Consider the following 23,320-nt stretch of genomic DNA (forward strand, 5'->3'; position numbering starts at 1 on the left):
TATGCTGGTTGATAAAGTTTACAAGAATTGTCCGTTAATGCATCAAGATTTCTATTTTCTGGCTAATTTGATGTTGTTGCCGTTCGATGAATTTGATATGATTTTGGGTATGGATTGGCTAACGATGCATGATGCTATAGTGAATTGTAGACAAAAGATAATTGAACTGAAATTTCAGAACAATGAGACTATTAGAATTGAATCTAATGATCTGAATAGTTTTCCAGTTGTGATCTCATCTATGTTATCTCAAAGATTTGTGAGAAAGGGGTGTAAAGCTTATCTTGCCTATGTACTTGATACGAAAGTGACAGAAACAAATATTTAATCAGTACCATTTGTGTGTGAGTATCCAAATGTATTTCCCAAAGAGTTACCGGGTTTACCACCTATCAGAGAAGTTGAGTTTGGTATTGAATTTGTGCCGGGTACAATGCCGATATCGATAACTCCATACAGAATGGCTCCGGTAGAGTTAAAAGAATTAAAAGCTTAGTTGTAAGAATTGACAGATAGAGGTTTTGCTAGACCGAGTTTCTCTCCCTGGGGTGTACCAGTGTTATTTGTGAAAAAGAAAGATGGCACAATGATAATGTGTATAGATTATCGGTAGCTTAACAAAGTGACGATAAAAAATAAATATCCTTTACCACGAATAGATGATTTGTTTAATCAGTTAAAAGGGGCAACAATGTTTTTGACAATTGATTTGAGATCGGGTTATTATTAGTTGTGAGTTAAAGACTCCAATGTGCCAAAGACTGCATTTAGAATGAGGTATGGACACTACGAATTTCTTGTTATGCCTTTTGGACTAACAAATGCACCTGCTATTTTTATGGACCTGATGAACCGAATATTTAGGTCGTATTTAGATAGATTTGTAGTTCTGTTATTGATGACATTTTGATCTATTCTCTTGATGAATCTGAACATGCTGAACATTGAGAATTGTGTTACAAACTTTGAGAGATAAATAGTTGTTTGCAAAGTTTAGTAAATGTGAGTTTTGGCTACGAGAGATTGGTTTTCTGGGACATATAGTTTCAGCCAAGGGTATCCAAGTTGACTCAAGCAACATCTCTACGATTATAGATTGGAAGCCTCCTAGAAACGTATCTGAAGTCTATAGTTTTCTGGAACTAGCCAGTTATTATAGATGGTTTGTGAAAGGTTTTCTCAATGATTGTGACTCCGATGACACGGTTGCTTTAAAAAATGTTAAATTTGAGTGGTTAGAAAAGTGTCAGCAGGGTTTCGAACAGTTGAAAATATTATTGACACAGGCACCAATGTTAGTTCAGCCTGAGTCGGGTAAAGAATTAGTAGTTTTCAATGATGCATCGTTAAATGGCCTGGGTTGTGTTTTAATGCAAGAAGGAAAAATTGTAGCTTATGCCTTGAGACAGTTGAAGCCACACAAAGAATTATCTGACACACCATCTAGAGTTAGCCGCGATAGTGCTTGCATTGAAAATTTGGCGTCATTACTTATTTGGTGAGAAATTTCATATTTACACCGACCAAAAAAGCTTGAAATATCTGATGACTTAGAAAGATTTGAATTTACGATAGTGGAGATGGTTAAAATTACTAAAAGACTATGAATTAGTGATTGCCTATCATCCGAGGAAAGCAAACGTAGTTGCTGATGCTTTGAGCAGAAAGTCCTTATTTGCTTTACCCGCTTTGAAAACACAATTATCCTTGTCAGATGACGGTTCGATATTAGTCGAGTTGAAAGCGAGACCGTTATTTTTACAGTAGATTTGTAAGGCTCAAAATTTTGATAATGAAATGCAAGCAAAGTGAGCTCAATGTGAGTTAACTTCTGATTCTGAGTTTCAAATAGGGTCTGATGACTGTTTGATGTTTCGTGATATAATATGTGTACGAAGAAATTTTGAGCTTATTCAGAAGATTTTAGACGAAGCACACAGTAGTCGTTTATTAGTACATCCAGGAAGCACGAAAATGTATAATGATTTGAAACAGTTTTACTGTTGGCATGGTATGAAACGAGATATCTCAAAATTTGTTTCGAAATGTTTGATTTGTCAGCAAGCTAAAGTTGAGCATCAAGTTCCATCAGGATTATTACAGCCTATTATGATTCCTGTGTGAAAGTGGGATAGAGTCACAATGGATTTTGTATTAGGTTTGCCCTTATCACAGAAAAAGAAAGATGTGATCTGGGTTGTTGTTGACAGATTGACAAAATCGACTCATCTCATTCCTGTACGTACGGATTATTCACTTGACAAATTGGCTGAGTTATATATCTCAAAGATTGTTCGATTGCCTGGAGTGCCACTATCTATTGTTTTGGATAGGGATCCAAGATTCACTTCACAATTTTGGAAGATATTGCAAGAAGCTTTAGGTACAAAGTTGCATTTTAGCACTACATTTCACCCGCAAACGGATGGTCAATCCGAACGAGTTATTCAGATGCTTGAGGATATGTTGTGTTGCTGCATTCTCGAGTTTGAAGGTAGCTGAGAGAAATATCTACCGTTGATTGAATTCGCTTACAACAATAGCTTCCAATCGAGTATAAAGATGGCACCACACGAAGCTCTATATGGTCATAAATGCTGAACCATTGTATTGGACGGAGCTTAACGAGAGTAAGATTCACGGGGTTGATATATTAAAATAGAGAGAAGAGAAAGTAAAAGTAATTCGTGATAATTTGAAAGCGGCATCAGATCGACAGAAATCATATGCAGATTTGAAACGAAAAGATATTGACTTTTAGATCGAGGATAAAGTGTTTTTGAAAATGTCGCCGTAGAAAAAGATATTCCAATTTGGTCAGAAAGGAAAATTGAGTCCGCGATTCATCAGACCGTATGAGATTACCGAACGAGTTGCGCTAGTGGCTATAAACTATCTTTACCGTCTGAGTTAGAGAAAATACATAATGTGTTTCATGTATCAATGCTTCGACGATATCGATCTGACCTTTCACATATTATTTCCCCGACCGAGGTTGAAATTCAACTAGATATGTCATATGCTGAAGAAGTGATTCAAATTTTAGCTCGTGAGATCAAAGAGCTGAGAAATAAGAGAATCGCATTAGTGAAAGTATTATGGCATCGACACGGGGTTGAAGAAGCTATGTTGGAACCCAAGAGTGCCATGAGAATACAATACATGAACCTATTCATTGGTAAGATTTTCAGGGACGAAAATCCATAAGGGGGAGAGTTGTAATAGCCTAATTTTAGCTAAATCAGAATGGTGGTTTCAGAACCCCAAATTTGATGTTGAAAAATTATTTTAATATTATTTTATGTGTTTATAGCATGATAGCATGCATGTGTGAAAATTTTGTAAAGAAATATTACTGTTTGAATGGTTAATTTGATAAAAAAGATTAAATCGCGTACGGTGAAAAACTTGAGGTCTATAAGTTAAATGCACTAATTAATTATAGAATGGAATATATGAGAACTTGCATGGTAAATAGACCATTCATATTGTAAGTGGACATTTTTGTGCATGGTTAGGTGAATTATAATAGTTAAAATTTAAGGTTATTATAGTAATTGGATAAGTATGTGTTAGTAAATTAATAAAGAAACAAAAGGGGTCATCATCTTGTCTATATTCTAGCCGAATTTAGCATAAGAAAAAGCCATCGGGGAAGCTTGAAGGTTCATCCATTAATCTTTAAGCATGTAAGTCTATTTCTGCTCTATTTTTGATGATTTCTATGTTTTTGTAATCGTCACAGCTCAATCTAGCTAGCCCGTATCTTTAATTTCGATACTATTAAAGATTTTGAGAGTTTCCATTGTTGAATCTATGTGTTCTTTGATGTTTAATGTTGAAATATGAAAGATTGATGATAGTTTTACATGTTTTGTTAAGAGATTTTGAGTAAAAATGCCAAATAAGGATTTTTTTGTAAAAATGTAAAAATGTGTGGTTAAATATGTGAATAAATGAAAGTTATGGGCTGTTATGCGTATAAGAGAAATTCGGCTAGTATAGTTAAGGGCCTAATTGCATGAATTTTCATTTTTACGAACTAAGGACTAAATTGTTAAAATGTCAAAATAGTAGGGGCAAAAGTGTAACTTTTCCATAAGGTGATTTTTGGCCTAAATTGAATGGATTGATAATTAAATAGGTTAATTTTGAATTCATATAGATCAATAAAGAAAGAATTCAGATTAAGATCGGGGGAAAAGCAAGGTTGTCGAATAGTCGATCCGATCCCTCAATTTCGAACACGATATAAGTTCGTATGCAATGAGCTTATTTATAATTGTTGTAACGCCCCGTACCCGAGACCGTCGCCAGAGTCGAACACGAGGTGTTAACAGACTTAATTCATTACTTAAACAGCTCAAACAATTTATTTTTAAAATTTTCAGTCAAGCTAACAATCTGCATCATAGTTGCTTAAAAATTCATATCTCGAGTTACAAAATTCAAAATCCAATTCTGTAAATTTTCCCTGAAACTAAACTCATATATATATTTACTAATATTTTTATAGAATTTTTGGTCCATCTAATTAGTACATTTTATTAGTTAAAGTCTCCCCTGTTTCAGGGTTCAACTGCTCTGAACTCTGTGTATTACGAATTAGATATCTACCTGTACAGAGTTTCAATGACTATGCCGTGTGTTTCTAATAAAACTAGACTCAATAAGGAATCTGTACATATAAATCATGACTTCTAATTATATTTTAACAATTTATGGTGAATTTCCTAATTCAGAACAGGGGAATTAGAAATCGCTCTGGCCCTATTTCACAAAACTTTAAACATCTCATAAAATATAACTCATATACCTGTTTTGTTCCATCCATATGAAAATAGACTCATAATTATTAAATTACATATTTTACTCACCATCTAATTGTATCTCTACTATTTTTAATGATTTTTCAAACTCACGTCACTACTGCTGTCTGAATCTATTTTATGGTAAATTTTACCTATTTCATGTTTTCCATGGATTAGCTAGTAATTTAGCATACATAACACCAAATATGATCATGATTAGCCATTCCAATGGCTAATCATTACCAAGCATTTTCATACCACTCAATAACCATATCATAAGACCATATATACAAAATGATTATAATGCTATACATGCCATACTCAAAATATGCAAGCCATTTTGCCAAGATGGTATATGGATATGGTGTGAGCATGCCTCCGACCGTTCCCGATTTCCTAGCTGGCTTGTCAACACTACAAGGAATGAAAAGGAGGAAGTAAGCATAAATGCTTAGTAAGCTTACATGAAAATAGCAAGTAACACAACTATATAAGCAAACATAAAACATCATTTGTATAATCATCACCGAGACATTCATATCACATTTTCATTTATTATCTTACCATATTGTTGTTATATCGAGTTTTCAACCTGAGGGTTAAGTACATACCTGTTCAAAGTATTCATTTCACAACACTTACCAATACGTCCCTTTCATCTCGAGTATTCCTCCATTTGAGTAGAATTTTACCCGTTGAACACATTGGAATATAATTCGGATACATGGAAAGTTTGCACATAAGTTCCACATATGTAGCCAAGCTACCATGTAACCCGCCCATAAGTGAACTCAGACTCAACTCAACGAGCTCGGGCATTCGCATCCATAAGTGAACTTGGACTCAACTCAACGAGCTCGGATGCCTAGTTACATCTCTTGAACTCGGACTCAACTCAACGAGTTCGGACATTCGCATACATAAGTGAACTCGGACTCAACTCAATGAGTTCGGATGCCCAAATATCCTTGTGACATGTCACTTGTATCCTAATCTATTCCTAAGGTTCAAACGGGCATTTTTCTCAATCACACATCTTTGCCATCTTCCACGGAATATCGAAATTGATACTTCGGTGATAGTTCATACTCATCAAGTAATTCACATAATTACATATTATTCAACAATAACCACAAAGCATAATATTTCATGATAATAATCAGCATCATATCATATAAACAACATTAAATTGCTTAAAATGACAATTATGTTACTACATTTACACATGAACTTACCTCGTATGCGAAAATGGCTACTTTTACCATTTCGTCCACAACTTGGTATTTTCCCCATTTTAGCCCGAATTTTAGTTTTCCTTGCTCTATCATTTAAAATATAGTCTAATTAGGAGTCACATTATTCAAATTGACCCAAAATCATATTTTAGAAAAATTACAGTTTTGCCCCTAAACTTTTGCATATTTACACTTTTGCCCAAAGCTCGTAAATTAAACTTCAGCCTATTTTCTTATGTTTTATGACATTCTGGTCATTTTTCCCTTCTATGGAAACATCAAATTCTCACTCTAACATGTACTTATGACTATTAGGTATTTTTACCGATTAAGCCCTTTTGCTAGTTTTCGCTTAAAACCGAGTAGCAGAAGTTGTCTAACATAATTTAAAACCTCATATTCTATCATAAAACACCAAATACACAAATTTCACCTATGGGTATTTTTCCAAATATAAACCCTAGGTTAAATTATTGCTAGCATAAGCTAAATCGAGCTACCGGGACTCTAAAAACGTAAAAATCATTAAAAACGAGGCTAGAACGGACTTACAATCGAGCTTGGAAGCTTGAAAAACCCTAGCCATGGTTTCTCCTTGCTATATTCGGCCATGGGGTTGAAGATCAGCAAAATTGGCTTTTATTTTTGTATTTTAATTCATTTTACCCCTAAATGACCAAAATGCCCTTACTACTAAACTTTCCAAAAATTCCATCCATGTCCAATTTTTGTCCATAGACTTAGAAATTGGTAGAATTCCTATTTAATACCTCCTAATTAATATTTCAAAACAATTTCATACTAGAAACTTCTAGAATGCAAATTTTACAAATTATTCGATTTAGTCCCTAATTTCAATTTAAGCACTTTATGCATAAAATTTCTTCACGAAATTTTCACACAATCATGAAATCATATCATAGACCTAAAAATAATCATAAAATAATTATTTCTATCTCGGATTTTGTGGTCACGAAACCACTATTCTGACTAGGCCCAAAATCAGGATATTACAATTGTATTTTAAATGCTTTGATATAGCATGAATTGTAATTATATGATTACGAATAATTTTGGAACTGATTCGGCAGAAATTAGAAATGATTTGACTACGATATGGTATTGGAAAATCCCGATTGAACTTTAGGAATATTCTAGGATGCTAGTGACATGTCATTAGGTTATTGTGTTGGCTCCATGCCATGATATCAGCACTTCGGGTGTGAATTATACCTTGATTTGGCTACAGGCCATGGTATAGGTATTTTTGGAGAGGAGTTACCTTGATTTGGATACGGGCCATGGTATATGTACTTATCGATTAAGATCCTTGAATATCCAACTTCTATTCCGAATGCTTCTTGAAAGATGTGGACTAGAATGAGATTGGTACAAGTTGGTACAGGTACGTACATAAAGTTTATAAATATTGATTCCATGAAATGGATGAATTCTTGGTAAGGTAGTGAATGAATTACCAAATGGCTTGAGATTTAATGTATTTGTATTATCTTGAACTTCTATTGTTTGAATTGTGAATGAATGGTGAAGTTGCTCATTATGGTAATATGAACTTACTAAGCTGTGAAGTTTACTTCCTGTTATTTACCTATGTTTTATAGAGAATCAAGAATAGCTCAGATTCGGGAGTCGTCGGGAACATCGTTGCACTATCGAACATCTAATTTGGTAGTTTTAAGTTGCGTAATTTTGGTATATGGCATATGTAAGGTACTTTGTATGTTGGTTGTGATTTTAACCATGAGATTTGGCCTGTAAATAATGTTAATATTGATATGTATTGGCTATTATAAATAGCTTGTAAATGTGTACGTTTTGGTATATATATAGTTATGAAAAATGGCTTATTTTGGTATGTTTTGGTATGAAGGTTGTTTATAAAGAAGTTATGTATGTATGAATTATGGTACATGAACCATAATGTTCGATTTTATATTAGCATGTATTTGGCTAAGTATATGGCAGTGAATTGAGATTTGGAATAGATGAGAGTATAATGGCATGAAATGTGCAATCGGTTGATGATTTTAACTGCTTGGTTGTATGATGAAACGGTACCATTTGAGTGTTTATAGGATGTGCAAAATGGGTGGCAAATTGGCCTTGCAAATGGCCTACTTTTGTCCAGTGGGTAGAGACACGGGCCTGTGTCTCAACCGTGTGCGACACACAGTTATGCTACATGGTTGTGTCTCCCTTGGTGTTGAAATTGAATTGAAGTCAGTATGCTCCACACGGTCTCACACATAAGTGTGTGACTGGCCGTGTGGTATAAGTCAGTATACCCCCCAAAGGGCACACGGCTGGACACACGGACGTGTGGTTGGCTGTGTAACCCAAGTCAGTATACTATCCAGTTTTCACATTGTAACACCCGTAACCCATATCAGTCGTCGAACTAGGGTAAAGGAGCATTACTGAACATATCTAAACAGCTAGCATTCATTACACAATCATCATAACACTATAAATGATACATCAATATCAAGTCCCATATATTTCGTCAACGAGACCTTAAACATGAAAAAAAGGGGTTGGGACTAAACTGAGTTCATACAAAATTTTGCAAAAAGCTTAATCATTTTTCAAAGTTATACAGGTCACACGCTCGTGTGAGCGGGCTGTGTAACTCACATAGCATTAGACACGCCCATGTGTCTAAGCGTGGCAAAACAGGGCATACATACTGACTTCACCACACAGGCACAAGACATGCTGTGTGCCATGGCCATGGTCAAAACTAACTTGGGTCACACGGCCAACCACACGCCCATGTGTCTAGCCCGTATACCCTTCAAAATGGCCACACTGTAACAGTTCGGTTTTGACCCTAGCCGTAATAGTGGTTTTGGGATCACCAATCCGAGTTAGAAAAATATTTTAAATATTATTTTCTGTGCTTGTGATATGTGAATTAGGATGTGTGAAAGTTTCGTATTAAAATTTAACTGTATCTGTGTTTAATTTGATAAAAGGATCTAATCATGTACAATGTAAAAGCTGTGTGCTAGATGTTAAAAGTGCCAATTTGACTTGGCTTTGTTTATGAGAGGTCCTTATGTGGTTATTATGCCTTTTAAAATGTTAATGGACATATATGGCCTTATTTCAAATGATTTATATATGTATAAATAAAGGGCAAAATGGTTATTTGTTTAATAATTATAAGTTAATTAAAACAAAGGCATGAAAATCAAGCCATTAGTGTTCATCCTTAGCCGAAAATAAGAGAAAAAGAAAAGAGAAAAGCTTTGGCTAGGGTGCAAGCTTTGATTTAGGTATGTTTTTGCTTCGGTTTTTGATAATTTCTACGTTTTTGTAATCGTTGCTTCGTATATTACCGAACCCATGCCTTAATTTTTTATTTTGATGATGATTTTGAAATGTGCCATGGATGGATTCATGAGCTTTGTGATGTTATAAGATGAAATATTAAAGTTTGATATTGGATTTACATGTTTCATCTTTGGATTTTTGATGAAATTGAGTATTTTGGGCTAATTTATAAAATTGTTATTTTGAAGGATTAAAACGTGAAATAAATGAAATGTATGGACTTGTATGAGAGCTATGAAAATTCAGTTAAGTTTGTGTATAAGTAAATTTTGTGTATTTTGTGATTTTGTGAATTAGGGACTAAAGTTTCGAAATGGGAAAATGTGAGAGCTAGTTTGCAAAATGCTCCAAATATGAGTTTATGGATTATTTTGAATAATTTGGTAAATAAAAGGGTAATTTTGAATACATTTAGATCAAGAAAAGAGGAATTCGAACTTAGACCGAGGGAAGTCGAAGATTATAGAGTAAACAATCTGGGTCGACAAATTCTGAGTACGAGGTAAGTTCGTACTTAAAACATGATGTTAAGTATATTTTGATGTTTTGATCATATATACATTGTATATATGTTTGGTTTGGATTAATACGATGAAAAATCAATAGTATTTCGCACTATATGTGCGATTTAAACTAGCTTTGGCTATGTGAGGCACTAAGTGTGATAAATCAATAGTATTTCGCACTATATGTGCGATTTAAACTAGCTTTGGCTATGTGAGGCACTAAGTGTGCGATTTAAACTAGCTTCGGCTATCTGAGGCACTAAGTGTGCGATATCAACTTAGCATTGGGTAATTGAGATGGCACTAAGTGTGCGGAATTGTTCTAGCTTCGACTAACTGTTACAGCACTAAGTGTACGGATGTTCAAAGCACAAATAATTTATGGAAAGTCTTAAAATATTTAAACGAAAGGTAAGAATGAAAGTGAATAAGTACGTGAATATTCAGGTATGTACAATACCTATGTGGTAGATGATACTATGTATGTGAAGCTCATAGATTTGGTATGAACATATGGATTATGTTGGTATAGATTTGATAGATGATTTAATAATTTATAAGTAATTATGTATTGATGATTTTTGGTACGAGCTTAGTAAGCTTTTTAAAGCTTACTTTGTGTGTGTTTGCATTGTTTTATAGATACCGAAGCTACTGCAAGCTCAGGAATAGTCAAGGATCGTCACCACACTATCGAACCTGATTTTGGCATTTTGAAATTGTATATTTTTAAGTATTGCATGTATAGGCTAGTAGTTGTGGGATTACATTTTGTGATGTATATATATTTAGTCATGTGATTTGGATAGTTTATGTTTGAACTTATAGATTGATTATGGTATATAATATGTGGTGCCAATGTTCAATTTGGTATGTTTTGGTTGGTTAAAAGAGATGGTAAAAATGGTAAGTTTGGTAAATTCATTGCATATGTTTGATTGATGTATCGATCATTTGGTAGAGTATGATGTTAATTTAAGTTTTGATATGAATTGAATGATGAATTGAGAATAGAAATGATTGATAATTTTTTAGCATGAGTTATGTCTGATTTGGTATAGATATTGGCTGAAATGGTTGAGCAAATATGCTTGTTTCTTGCTTGTAGATTGATTCGTTTTGGGGTGGCAAATTGGTTATTCAAATGGCCTAATTTTGTCCACACGGGCAGAGAAACGGGAGTGTGTCTCAGCCATGTGCGGCACACGACTATGTTGCACAGCTGTGTGTCCCCTGGGGTACCCTACAATTTTAAGTCAGGCCCGAACACGGCCAAAGAACATGGGCGTATGGCTAGCTGTGTGGCCCAAGTCAGGCTCGACCACGGCCAAGGCACACAGGCGTGTCTTGTAGCAGTGTGAGCAAGTCAGTAGCTATGACCTGTTTTGCCACGGCTTAGACACATGGCCGTGTCTAAAACTGTGTGAGGCGCATAGCCTATTCACACGGGTGTGTGACCTTTTAAAAGTTGAAAATTTTTATAAGTTTTGGAACTTTCGTATGTAAAATTGATCTTGAAGGGATGATTAAATCTTGATTGATTGTTTAAAATTTTTGTTGCATATGAACGCTTTTTATCTTGTTGAATTGAGATGATTTTTGTTATGTGGTTGCTCGAATCTGAGTTATAAGTCAGGTAATACCTCATAACCTATTCTGGCGACAGTTACGGGTTAGGGGTGTTGCACACACACACCCATGCACCAAGACTGTGTGTCTCACACGGCCACCAGACATGCCCGTGTGTCTAGGCCATGCTCGAGACTGACTTGAATAGCTAAATTACAACAGACACATGGTCGAGACACATGCACGTGTGCTCAACCGTGTGGGGTGAAATTAGGCTTGGTTTAAGCCACATTTCTTGCCTATCTCAAGTATTCCAAAACCACAACATTTTAAGCATTATTTGCATACATTCATAGGCAACCAAATCAACCAATTTATATATATTTCATGCCATTCAATTACCATCCAATTCACCACTCAATTTCACAACCAAAACATACTAAATCAATGTACCAAAAATCACCACAACTTACATAAGTTTCAAATACATAAACTCATCATTTTATCACTTACTTCATACTACAAAACTTACTAATTCAACATTCCATATTCAAACCATCACATAAACATTATATATATCATATAACTTACCTATCAAACACATCGTGTAGACCAACTTAAAAGGCCATACATACCAACATTTACAAGCCAAATCTCATGGCTAGATATTCACATCACAACACATACCAAAATACTTCTAGCCTATACATGCCATATACCATATATACAACTCTCAAAATGTACAAAATAGATGTCCGATAGTGTGATTGATGTCGCTGATGATCCCCAGATCCAAGTTAGCTTTATAACACTAGAAAACAAAGAATCTTTCACACAGTAAGCTTACAGCTTAGTAAGTTCGTACCCCAAATTATCAACAGTTTATAATATACGAAACATCAACTAATAAACACTTAGCAATTCACAATTCATCCATTATTCCTATTCTATTCACAATTCATCCATTATTTCTATTCTATCTCATTTAATATGTTCATACGAATTCATCAAGCTTTATACATATAATATCATCTACCACATAGGTATCGAAATACTTGAACTTTCCCGTATTTATTCATTTCATTCTCACCTCTTATTCAAATACCTTAATTCATTCAGAAGTCTTTCCATGCTTTAGGCAATCGTACATTTAGTGCATCAGTGATTTGTCGAAGCCATAACACTCTCGCACACTTAGTGCCATTTGTAGCTGAAGCTATTTCGAACTGCACACTTAGTGCCGAACATAGTCGATTATCATCATGCTCAAACTGTAATCAAATATTTATACAATTTATGCATTATCGAAGCATTAAAACATAATTATAACACCATTTATGATGTGTGAACTTACTTCGTACTCGGAATTGACGATTCAGATCTTTTACTCGATAATCTTCAATTTTCCTCGATCTAAATTTGAATTCCTTTTTTCTTGATCTATATGTATTCAAAATTAACCCTTTTAATCACCAACACATTCAATTTAATACGCAAACACATCTTTGGGCATTTTTACACTTTAGCGCCTAAAATTACACATTTTGACATTTTAGTCCTTATTACACAAAACACCATATATATCATGCCTTAGCCGAATTTTCCTATGGTCTCTATCAGCCCATATTTATCATTTATTTCACATTGTAGTCCATCAATTTCTCATTTTTATAATTTAGTCCAAAATACTCAAATTCATCAAAAATCCCAATATAAAACATGGTAATCTGACACATATCTTCCATTTACTATCATCAAACTTCATAAAACTCACATTATCAACAATAGCTCAACTCAAAATCATCAACAATTTCCAAAATTCATACATGGGCATGATAGTATATAGAGCAACGATCACAAAAATGTAGAAATTATCAAAAATCGAACAAAACTCAAACCTTAATTGATGTTTGAACTAGCCGTACCCTAACTATCTCTTTTTCTTTTTTTTTCTTTGATTTTTGGCAAAGGATGAACACAAATGGCCTTATTTTCATATTTATTTTGTTCTAACACATATTAATAATCAAATACCAATTTTTCCCTTTGTTTAAAACATTATAATTCATCCATTTTAAGGTCATTTATTACCAATCCCACTAACCATGGTCAAATTACAACATAATGACCTCACAATTAAAAAGCTACAACAAATATGCACACTTAACATATAGCATGCAAGTGGTACAATTTACGCAATTAAGTCATTTTATCAAATTGAACACACAAAAAATTAAATTTTCACACGAAACTTTCACAGATATAAATTCACATATTATAAGCATGAAAAATAATATTAAAATATTTTTTGACCTCGAATTTGTGGTCCCAAAACCACTGTTCTACTAGGGTCTAAACCAGGCTGTTACACACACGACCTGGCACACAGGCATTTTCCCGGCCGTGTGATGCAAGTCAGTATGTATGCCCTGTTTCCACACGGCCCAAGACACTGGCGTGTCAACTAGCCGTGTGCCTTCACGGGGGTGTGACCCTTGTATGATTGAAAAATTTCTACGTTTTCTGAAATTTTTGTATGTTATCAGTTTAGTCCTGAACCACTTCTAAAGCATGATTAAGGCCTCATAGGCCTTTATAAGGGACAAAGTGATTGTGTTGAATGGTTTATGAGATTGTATGCTTTATGTTGTGTATTGATCGGTAATGTCTCATAACCTTATTCCGGCGACAGATACGAGTTAGGGGTGTTACATGTTAAAAGTAGAAATAGCATATCTTGTGATTAAGCAAATGATGTGTCATTAAGGAATTTCGAGGACAAAATTCTTTTTAGAGGTGGAGAATTGTCACATCCCAAAATAGGGCCTAGGAGTTTTAAGGGTATTTTAAGAATTTTAGCCTTAGAGCTTTTGAAATTTTACGACATGATATACTTGTAATGTTTTCGATTATGATTTCTAGAAAATTAAATCAATTTCTAAAAATAAGTTTTAAATACCTTTAATTTCACAAAAAGGACATAATTGTAAAAGAGTCAAAACTTATAGTTTTTAATAGGCAATTAAACCAAACTTAAAAATCAACCTATTTTCCCCTTCATCTTTATAAAACCCATGATAGTTCTTCTGTAATACCCCTCACTCATATTCAATGCCAAATTAGGGTTACTGAGCATTACCAGACTTATAAAAAAATTAAACTTTCATTTCACATACAATTTCGAAATTTCATGCAATCATCATTGAAACTCAATCACATTGTCCCTAATATGGGCCTACGAGTCCCTAAATATGCTTTAGAAATGGTTCGGGACTAAATTGATGGCTTAAGAAATTTTTGAAACACTTAGAAAATTTTCCAAAATACAGGGGACACACGCTCATGTGGCCCAGCCATGTGTCTCACACGACCAAATACACGCCCGTGTCATAGGCCGTGTGGACATTCAAAATGGAAGCACATGGCCCTGTTCCAACCCGTGTCCTACCCTGTGTAACTCTCTAACTTGGGTCACACGGCCAACACACACACTCGTGTGCCCTAAAAATGGTCACACACACCTGTGTGCCAGGTCGTGTGCTAGGTCGTGCCAACCCTGTAAGGTATATCGACTTTTGCCACATGCCCAAGTCACACACCTGTGAGCTGGGCCATGTGGAGTTTACTGACCTAATTTTTATATCAACACCAGAGGATACACGGTCTTGCAACATAACCGCGTGTCAAACACAGCTAAGACACACGCCTGTGTGTTTGCCCGTGTGGACAAAAAAATAGGCTATTTACCTAGCCATTTTTCCACCCAATTTGCATGCACCTACATCAACTCAAATAACACAAAACATGGCATAACTAAACATATAAATCAACTCCAAAAAAACTCAATTCATACCATTTCAATATGAACCATTACAAATTACCCAATTACTATAACACACCAACCAATTTCACATCAAACTCACTTTTACAATACATCAAAATAACCAATTCCAAATATGCATTATTTGCCTAGATCACTAGCTTACCAAATTCACTTCTCAATCATTTAATAGCTATAGTTACCAAATATCAGTAAGCATAACATATCCATAATCAAGCACAAAACAAGAACCATTTACACAACCAAATCAACCAGAATAAGCCAACTCTCATGGCTATATACAAAACCAAAAATTAAACATTTACAAGCCAACTCAAATGGCTAAATTCATAGTTAAGACTTATGTACCAAAATGACCAAACACCTATACATGCCAATACTCAAAATACTTAAGTTCAAAAGTACTAAAGTGATAGTAGGATAGTGTGATGAAGTCTCCGACAATTCACGAATCTGAGCTAGCTTCGAATTTAGTATAAAACACGAAAAAACAAACGATGTAAGCTATAAAGCTTAGTAAGCTCGTATGAAAATAATAAGCAAAACTCACCATTTAATTTACCATTCAAAATATGCATATAACATACCACAAAATAATTAACCACAATGTTAACATGTATTCAATCATCTCTATAACCATGAGCTCACTTCTTTCCTATGTTCGATGCATATACAGTTTCCGTACATACCTGTTCTAATATGTATCTATTCTTACCATTTCATATCTTCGATATAAACGTTAAACCATTTGGAATAATACAGGATACTCGGGAATCTCGTACCCTAAGTGCCAATATATATAGCAGGAAGCTATCTCAATATCATCAATAATGCTCACTCTCGAGCTATCAATGGATCTGCTTACACAAGCTGATGGTCATGACATTACTACACGGTGCTGCTCACACAAGTTGACGTGAATCCACAACACATGTTGGATAACTCAGGCACCGGTAAGACGTACAGACATACAGACATGTCAATTGTATCCTAATGTATTCCTAGGGTTCAACTGGGATTTCCAATGCCGAATCTTCGTCGAATAGGTTCACAATGTCATATTCACAATTTATGTAATATTAAAGCATTTTAAAATACAATTAAAACAAAGCTTATTACATAGGAACTTACCCCGATTTAAATATGTATTTTGCCTTTCTTGATCTAAATGTAATCAAAATTAACAAAATTAACTTATTTAATAATCTATCTATTCAATTTAGTCCAAAACACACATTAAGGCACTTTTTCATTTTTGCCCTTAACATTTCAACATTTTTACAATTTAGTCCTTATTTCATAAAATCACAAATTCATGCAATTTAACAAGAACTCATGCTAGCTAAATTTTAATTAGGTCCCTAGCAGCCCATATTTTTCATTTATTTCACAATTTAACCACAAAAATTACACATTTCACAATTTCATCCCTAATTGGACATTTTACTAAAAATCAGTTAACAAATGTTGTTTATCTAACAACAACCATGCATTTTCTACCATTAAAAATTCATCAATGGAAAAACCTTAAACATTTAACAGTTTTGCAAATTAGTCATTGGGCTAGCTAGATTAAGCTGCAACGATCTCAAAAACATAGAAATCAATAAAAAGGGGACAAAATCACTTACCTAATAGCAAGATAAAGTAGGTGAACCTAGGAACCCTAAAATGGTTTCTTATTCCTTCAATTTCAGTTAATGAAGATGATAATGGTTGAAATTTTTGTGTAATTTTTACTTATTTTACTTATTTTAACTTTAATTTCTAAATACCAAAATTAACCTTTAAAATTAATTCAATTTACAGCATTACCATGCCCCTATCATCCACTATCTCAAGAAAACAGTAATAGCCTCACCCCGCAAGTCTATCAGGCATCTCTGGTCCAAAAATGGCAAAGGAAAGTGATCTTTCCTAGTCGCCTTGTTTAGCTTCCGGTAATCAATGCGAACTCCCCATCCCGTAACCGTTCTAGTTGGTATCAACTTGTATTCTCGTTTTCAATTACTATAATACCTCCTTTATTTGGCACGCACTAGACTGGGCTTACCCATGAGCTGTCTGAGATAGGGTAAATTATACTTGCATCTAACCACTTGATGATTTCTTTCTTTACTACGTCTTTCATGATAGAGTTCAGTCTTCGTTGTCCATCACTCGTCCCTTTTTTACCATCTTCAAGGATAATCTTGTGCATGCATACAGATGGACTAACACCGCTAATATCAGCTATGGTCCATTCGATAGCCTTCTTGAATTGTTTCAATACAAAGATGAGTTTCTCTTCTTGCTCACTACTTAATTCTGCTGAAACAATCACAAGCAATATAGAAGTGTTACCTAAATAAACATATTTTAAATGTGAAGATAGTACCTTGAGTTCTAATTTAGGCGGCTCATCAATTGACGCTTTTGGTTGGGCATAATAGCTTTTCTCTAATTCCATAGATTCAAAATGGGATTGCGGATTAAGTCTCTTTTGATTAGCTTCTAACAAAGCTAAGTATTCATCCTCCTCCTCATCATTCAGAGGATCTGATGTCAAAATTTGTTCTAACAGACCCTCAACGTAGTTGAACTCCTTCTCCACTATTAAATCCTCTAAATCTGATACTGCAGAACAATCATCAATTGTGTCAGGAAATCGCATAGACTTAAAAACATTAAATGTTACCTGATCATCCTGAAGATGCATAGTAAACATGCCCTTCTGCACATCGATAGGGTCCTTTCGGTTGCCAAGAACGGTCTTCCTAAGATAATTGGCACTTCTTTGTCTGCTTCAAAGTCTACACGTACCAATACATCCTCAATTTTTCCTTTTAGATGTGCTAAGGATCGATCTGCTAATTGAAGTGTAACCGCAGTAGGTCTAACTTCACCAATCCAAAACTTCCTAAATATTGACATAGGTATCAAAATAATACTTGCACCTATGTCACATAATGCCTTACCACAATATGTTGCTCCAATTTTGTAAGGTATGGTAAAACATCCAGGAACCTTCAACTTTGGGGGTAATTTGTCTTGAAGATATGCACTGCATTCCTTCGTCAGAGCTACTATCTTAAATTCTCCAAGTTTTTGGACAGGATATCCTTCATGAATTTGACGTAGTTCGGCATTTGCTCAAGTGCTTCAACCAAAAAGATGTTGATGTAAAGTTTCTTGAGTACGTCTAGAAACTTCTTGAATTGAATCTTCTACTTCCGCTTTTGAAGTCTTTGAGGGTAGGGTGGTGGTGGTTTCTTTACTGGAACTAGTTGATTCGTCTTTTGTGGCAATTCTACATCTAATGGAGTTATTAGTTGGTCAGAATTAGCTTGTTCTAAAATTACCTTGTCGGGTTTTGCAGATTTAGGTTCTTGTGAAACTAGAATTTCCATATTCGATTGAGCTTCCTCTGAATCTTAAGCATCAGCTTGCTCCTTTTCAGCTTCGATGGTGCCGGGCTCTATTTCTTTCCACTTCTCAATGTCAACGCTTTGCAATGCTCCTTCCACGAATTTCTTAGATTCTCCGTATCACTAGATAAATCACCTTGTGGTCGGTTCCTAAGTTTAGTAACAACTTGGCCCACTTGATTCTCCAAATTCCTTAGAGTGGCGTCATTTTTCGCCATGTATGCCTTCAATATATTCTCTAAGCTATTGGATGATTCAGCTTGAGCTGGTTTCTGAACTTGTTGGGGGAAACTAGGCAGTTGCGTTAGTCTAGGCTGGGCGTAAGTGTTACTGATTTCAGCCCCTTAGTTAATCTAGGAAAAATTGGAGTGATTTCGCCACGATAGGTTATAGAAATTGGATTGCAGTCCTTGCCTTCCTCCGTTTTGGTTCTGGTTACCCATATACTACATGGATTCTGGGTTCAATGGACATTTTTTAAACAAATGTCCTTCCCCACAATAGACACAGGCTATACTTTCAAATTGATTTGGTGGTTGTGCTGTAAAACTATTAGACCAATTAGTAGTAAGATTTTTTAACATTGAGGATATTGATGATACTTGAGATGCGAGTGAAGTAAGAGTGTCTACTTCATGTATTTCAGCAACTCGTCTCCCTGACGCTGCTTGATTGGTTGGTCATTGGTAATTGTTGTTGGCAATCCTCTTAATGATTTCATAAGCCTCATTATAAGACTTAGAAAGGGGAGCACCGTTAGCAAAAGTGTCCACTACCATCCTCGTGTGAGCATTGAGACCATTATAAAATATCTCAAGTTGGATGCAATGTGGGATTCCATGATGAGGGCAGTTCTGTAATAATTCTTTGTACCTTTCCCATTCCTCATACAAAGACTCATCATCCATTTGTTGGAAAACTGTGATCTCATTCCATAACTTAGCATTCTTGCTAGGCGGGAAATACTTCATAAGGAATCTTTCTGCTAACTCTTGCCATGTGAAAATTGAATTTGGTGGCATTGAGTTCAATCAGGCTCGAGCTCATTCCCTTAGCTAATATGGGAATAGCTTCAATCGTAATGCATCTTAGGGTACTCTGGCTAATTTGAAAGAACCGCTCTCCTCCATAAATAGTCTTAAGTATAGATAAGGATCTTCGGTAGGCATTCCACTGAATTGGCCCACTGTCTGAAGCATCTGAAACATGAATGGCTCCAGCTTGAACTGTTGTGCCTCAATTTCAGGCCTCCTAATACCCGGATTAAGATAATGAAATACTGGCATGGCATACTATCTTAAAGCTTTATCCCTATCATCAACAATAACAATGGGATTTTGTGTAGGGTTTGCTCCATTTCCTTAATTGAAATTTTCAAGGTTCATTTCTTTGGTCCTTCTTTGATTCGCTTGTCTTCTTCGCTCTCGAAAAGTTATTTCTATCTCAAGGTCTATAGGGAGTAAGTCAATAATTTGATCAATACACATAAACACCTGAAATAATCACAGAAAAATTAATTAAATTAAAAATTAAATAGAAAAATAAACCAAAATGTAAAACTAACAAATTCACAAATAATGACTTTTTAAAATAGTCCCCGGCAACGGCGCCAAGAACTTGGAACGACGGAAATGTGCAAGTGTACACAATAGCAACAAGTAATAAAGTGACAAGTAAATGTCGAGTTATCCTACCCATAGGGACTATGAAAAGAATTATTTATGAATTCTATTTAAAACACTTTGATGAAGAAAAATATTTTGTTGAAGAGGGAGATTAAAAGAAATAGATTTCAGACTAAATAAAAATAAAAGTTCTAATGCACGATTTCAAAATACGATTTAATCCAATGACATAATTGTGTTGGATTAATTACATTTCTTTAACTTAGAACTATTAAACTCATGTTTATGTTGTTACGAATAAATTCACGGCAACTCAATAATTTGTTAACTTATGAACATATTCACCTACACAAATCCATTCATCTCTTAACATATCCCTATGTTAATTCGCACGATTAAACAGATTCTAATACGCAAACATGTTATTGCAGATACATACTCATTAAATTGAACTAATCTCTTGCATATCCCTATGTCAATTCAAACGATTAATTAAATCTAATAAGCACATAAAAGACTATGTGAGGTAACAAGGTATCCTTACCTTGAAACAGTTTAATCACAATAACCTTGCAACTTATGCAAGGCAAGTGTATCGCCAAATACATTGCTAATTTAACCTTTAGCTACCTTTTGAAGAATAAACATGCACTGATTAAGTATTGCGTCAATTAATTATAATTTCAATCCGTTTAAATAATTAATTCATTAGCTACCTCACAATTGTAATGCAAGAATAACTTAGGCATGATTCTACTTAATCAAACATTTTACCGAGGCCTATAATAGCATAAACACAATTTTAATAATTTAAGCAGATGAAATGCAATCAAACCAAAATGAATTAAATTCAATCTAAGCTGATTAAATTAACCATTCCAACAACATAAATATTCATAGATATGTTCACCATAACAACAACAAAAATTAAAGAGACAGGGAACAAGAATAAAATCTGGTGTTTCTTCGTGGCTTGACTAGGTTGCTCCGTCTTCATTCTCTGTTATCCTTGCCGATCAAGGATGCTATGAACACTCAATGTTGCTCCAAAATGGCTAATGAATTCCCCTTTTCCAAAAGGAGAAATCGGCATGAGAGCAAGGGACTTGGAATGGGAAAATGAGATGAGAAAGTGAGAGAGGAGAGAAGAGATGTGAATGAATGAGAGATGCTTTGAATGATTAGCCAAAGGGTGTTTTTATAGCTGAATGTGGCAGATAAAATTTGCTAAAAATAGCAGCCAAAGAGCCATCCCTTGGCCAACCATCTATGTGGCAAAGTTGATGGCTTCAACTTTGCTAATATATGGCTTGGGGCAAATCTTCAAAGCCACCAATTGTGGAGGTGCTGAATTAAAATCTGAACAAGTCTTCAAGGGCTTCTCTGTAGCTTAAATAATCAGCTAATGAGCTGAATTGGGTCAACACTTGGACGGTTTTGGGCTGTCCTTTCTTGGCCGGTTCGGTTCACTCGGTTCGGTTCAATTGGACTATTTTTTCATAATAAATTAATAATAATTTATTAACCCAAATTAACTTGGATATAAATTAAAAGTAATTAAATTATGAATTAATACACATAATTTTGGACCGTCTTAGGCTGGAAATTAGTTTGAGTCGGCAATTCAAATTGCTTATCGATTTTGTGCTTCTAGCATTGTCCGCCGAGCCATTTTTCGCCCTTTGTGCAATTCTGTCGAAAATAACCAAAATTAATCAAAAATAATTATGAAATTAACTAAAATTCAATATGTTCATATTTTAAGTGCACCTTAATTAGTTTATAAAAATTAATTATTTTTCAACAAGAATTTAACTGAATTCGCATGAATTTAAGTTAAAAAGGTATGAAAAAGTGTGTAAATTTTTGTGTTTCCACCAAGCCGTGTGGTTCACACGGCCAATAACACCCCCATGTCCCAGGCTGCGTGGCATTCGTTGTGAGGCACACGACTATGTTCTAGCCTATGTCCTTACCCGTGAAACTCTATAACTTGGGTCACAAGGCTAGCCACACGCCTGCGTTCTAGACCGTGTGGACAATTTAATTTTCAAAAATTAAGTGAAAGGGTTACACGAGCAGGATACACGTCCGTGTCTCTACCCGTGTGCTGAATTCTGAGCATTCTATTTCTCTAATTTTAAGATGCAGGGGACACATGGCCAAACCACACACCCATGTGCATGGCCGTGTATCATACACGGTTGAGACACACGCCTGTAGGTCTACCCATGTGGATAGAATAAGGCCATTTTCCTAGTCTTATTTCTCACCCTTTTTACCTTGCACCTACATCATCACTTCAAATATATTCACCAACCAATTCAAGGCATATAAATCAATCTAATGATCAATTTTTATGCATGACACATTTACTCATGCTTTCAAGTTATCATATTTACATTAAAATTATATATTTACCTAACAGTGATTATATCTAAGTTATTAATCCACACATACTCACATACCAAGCATAATATTACTTCATGCATAAATATTTTAAATATGTTATCAATATCCATTCCAATGGCTACATACAACCAAAACATTTACATACCCTCATTTGACACCATTAGTCTATACATGCCATTATACCAAAGTAAGTTTCCTATTTATACCAAAATGAGCTGGAGGATAGTGTGATGATGCTCCAACCAATCTCTAATCTTTACGAGCTTTTGAGTACTATAAAATAGAGGAAAATAAAAATAGAGTAAGCATTTAATGCTTAGTAAGTTCGTATAAGAGGAATGTAACTTACCATGTATTTACATTTAAGATTACCATACAAAACATGCATCCAATCATTTTGGCCAATTGCCTAATCACATATACTCATCAAAACAGTTACTCATGTAATTCAGATGAATTTGAAGAAAATAGAGATGAACTTATCAAACGTAGATTTATAAGTATTTCAGGAATTTTCTAGATATAATCCATTTAATTCTTATATTTTTGTCACATAA

General features: G+C 34.7%; 1 non-coding gene across 1 annotated transcript; it reads left to right on the plus strand.

Moving 5' to 3' along the window:
* The first annotated feature begins 19,560 nt into the window (after positions 1 to 19,560).
* On the plus strand, positions 19,561 to 19,666 carry LOC121226318 (small nucleolar RNA R71). Its single transcript, XR_005924165.1, has one exon. It is a non-coding gene; the product is annotated as a small nucleolar RNA R71 (small nucleolar RNA).
* The last annotated feature ends 3,654 nt before the right edge of the window (positions 19,667 to 23,320 follow it).

Source organism: Gossypium hirsutum, chromosome A03 (genome assembly GCF_007990345.1).
Source record: "Gossypium hirsutum isolate 1008001.06 chromosome A03, Gossypium_hirsutum_v2.1, whole genome shotgun sequence".
NCBI lineage: Eukaryota > Viridiplantae > Streptophyta > Magnoliopsida > Malvales > Malvaceae > Gossypium > Gossypium hirsutum.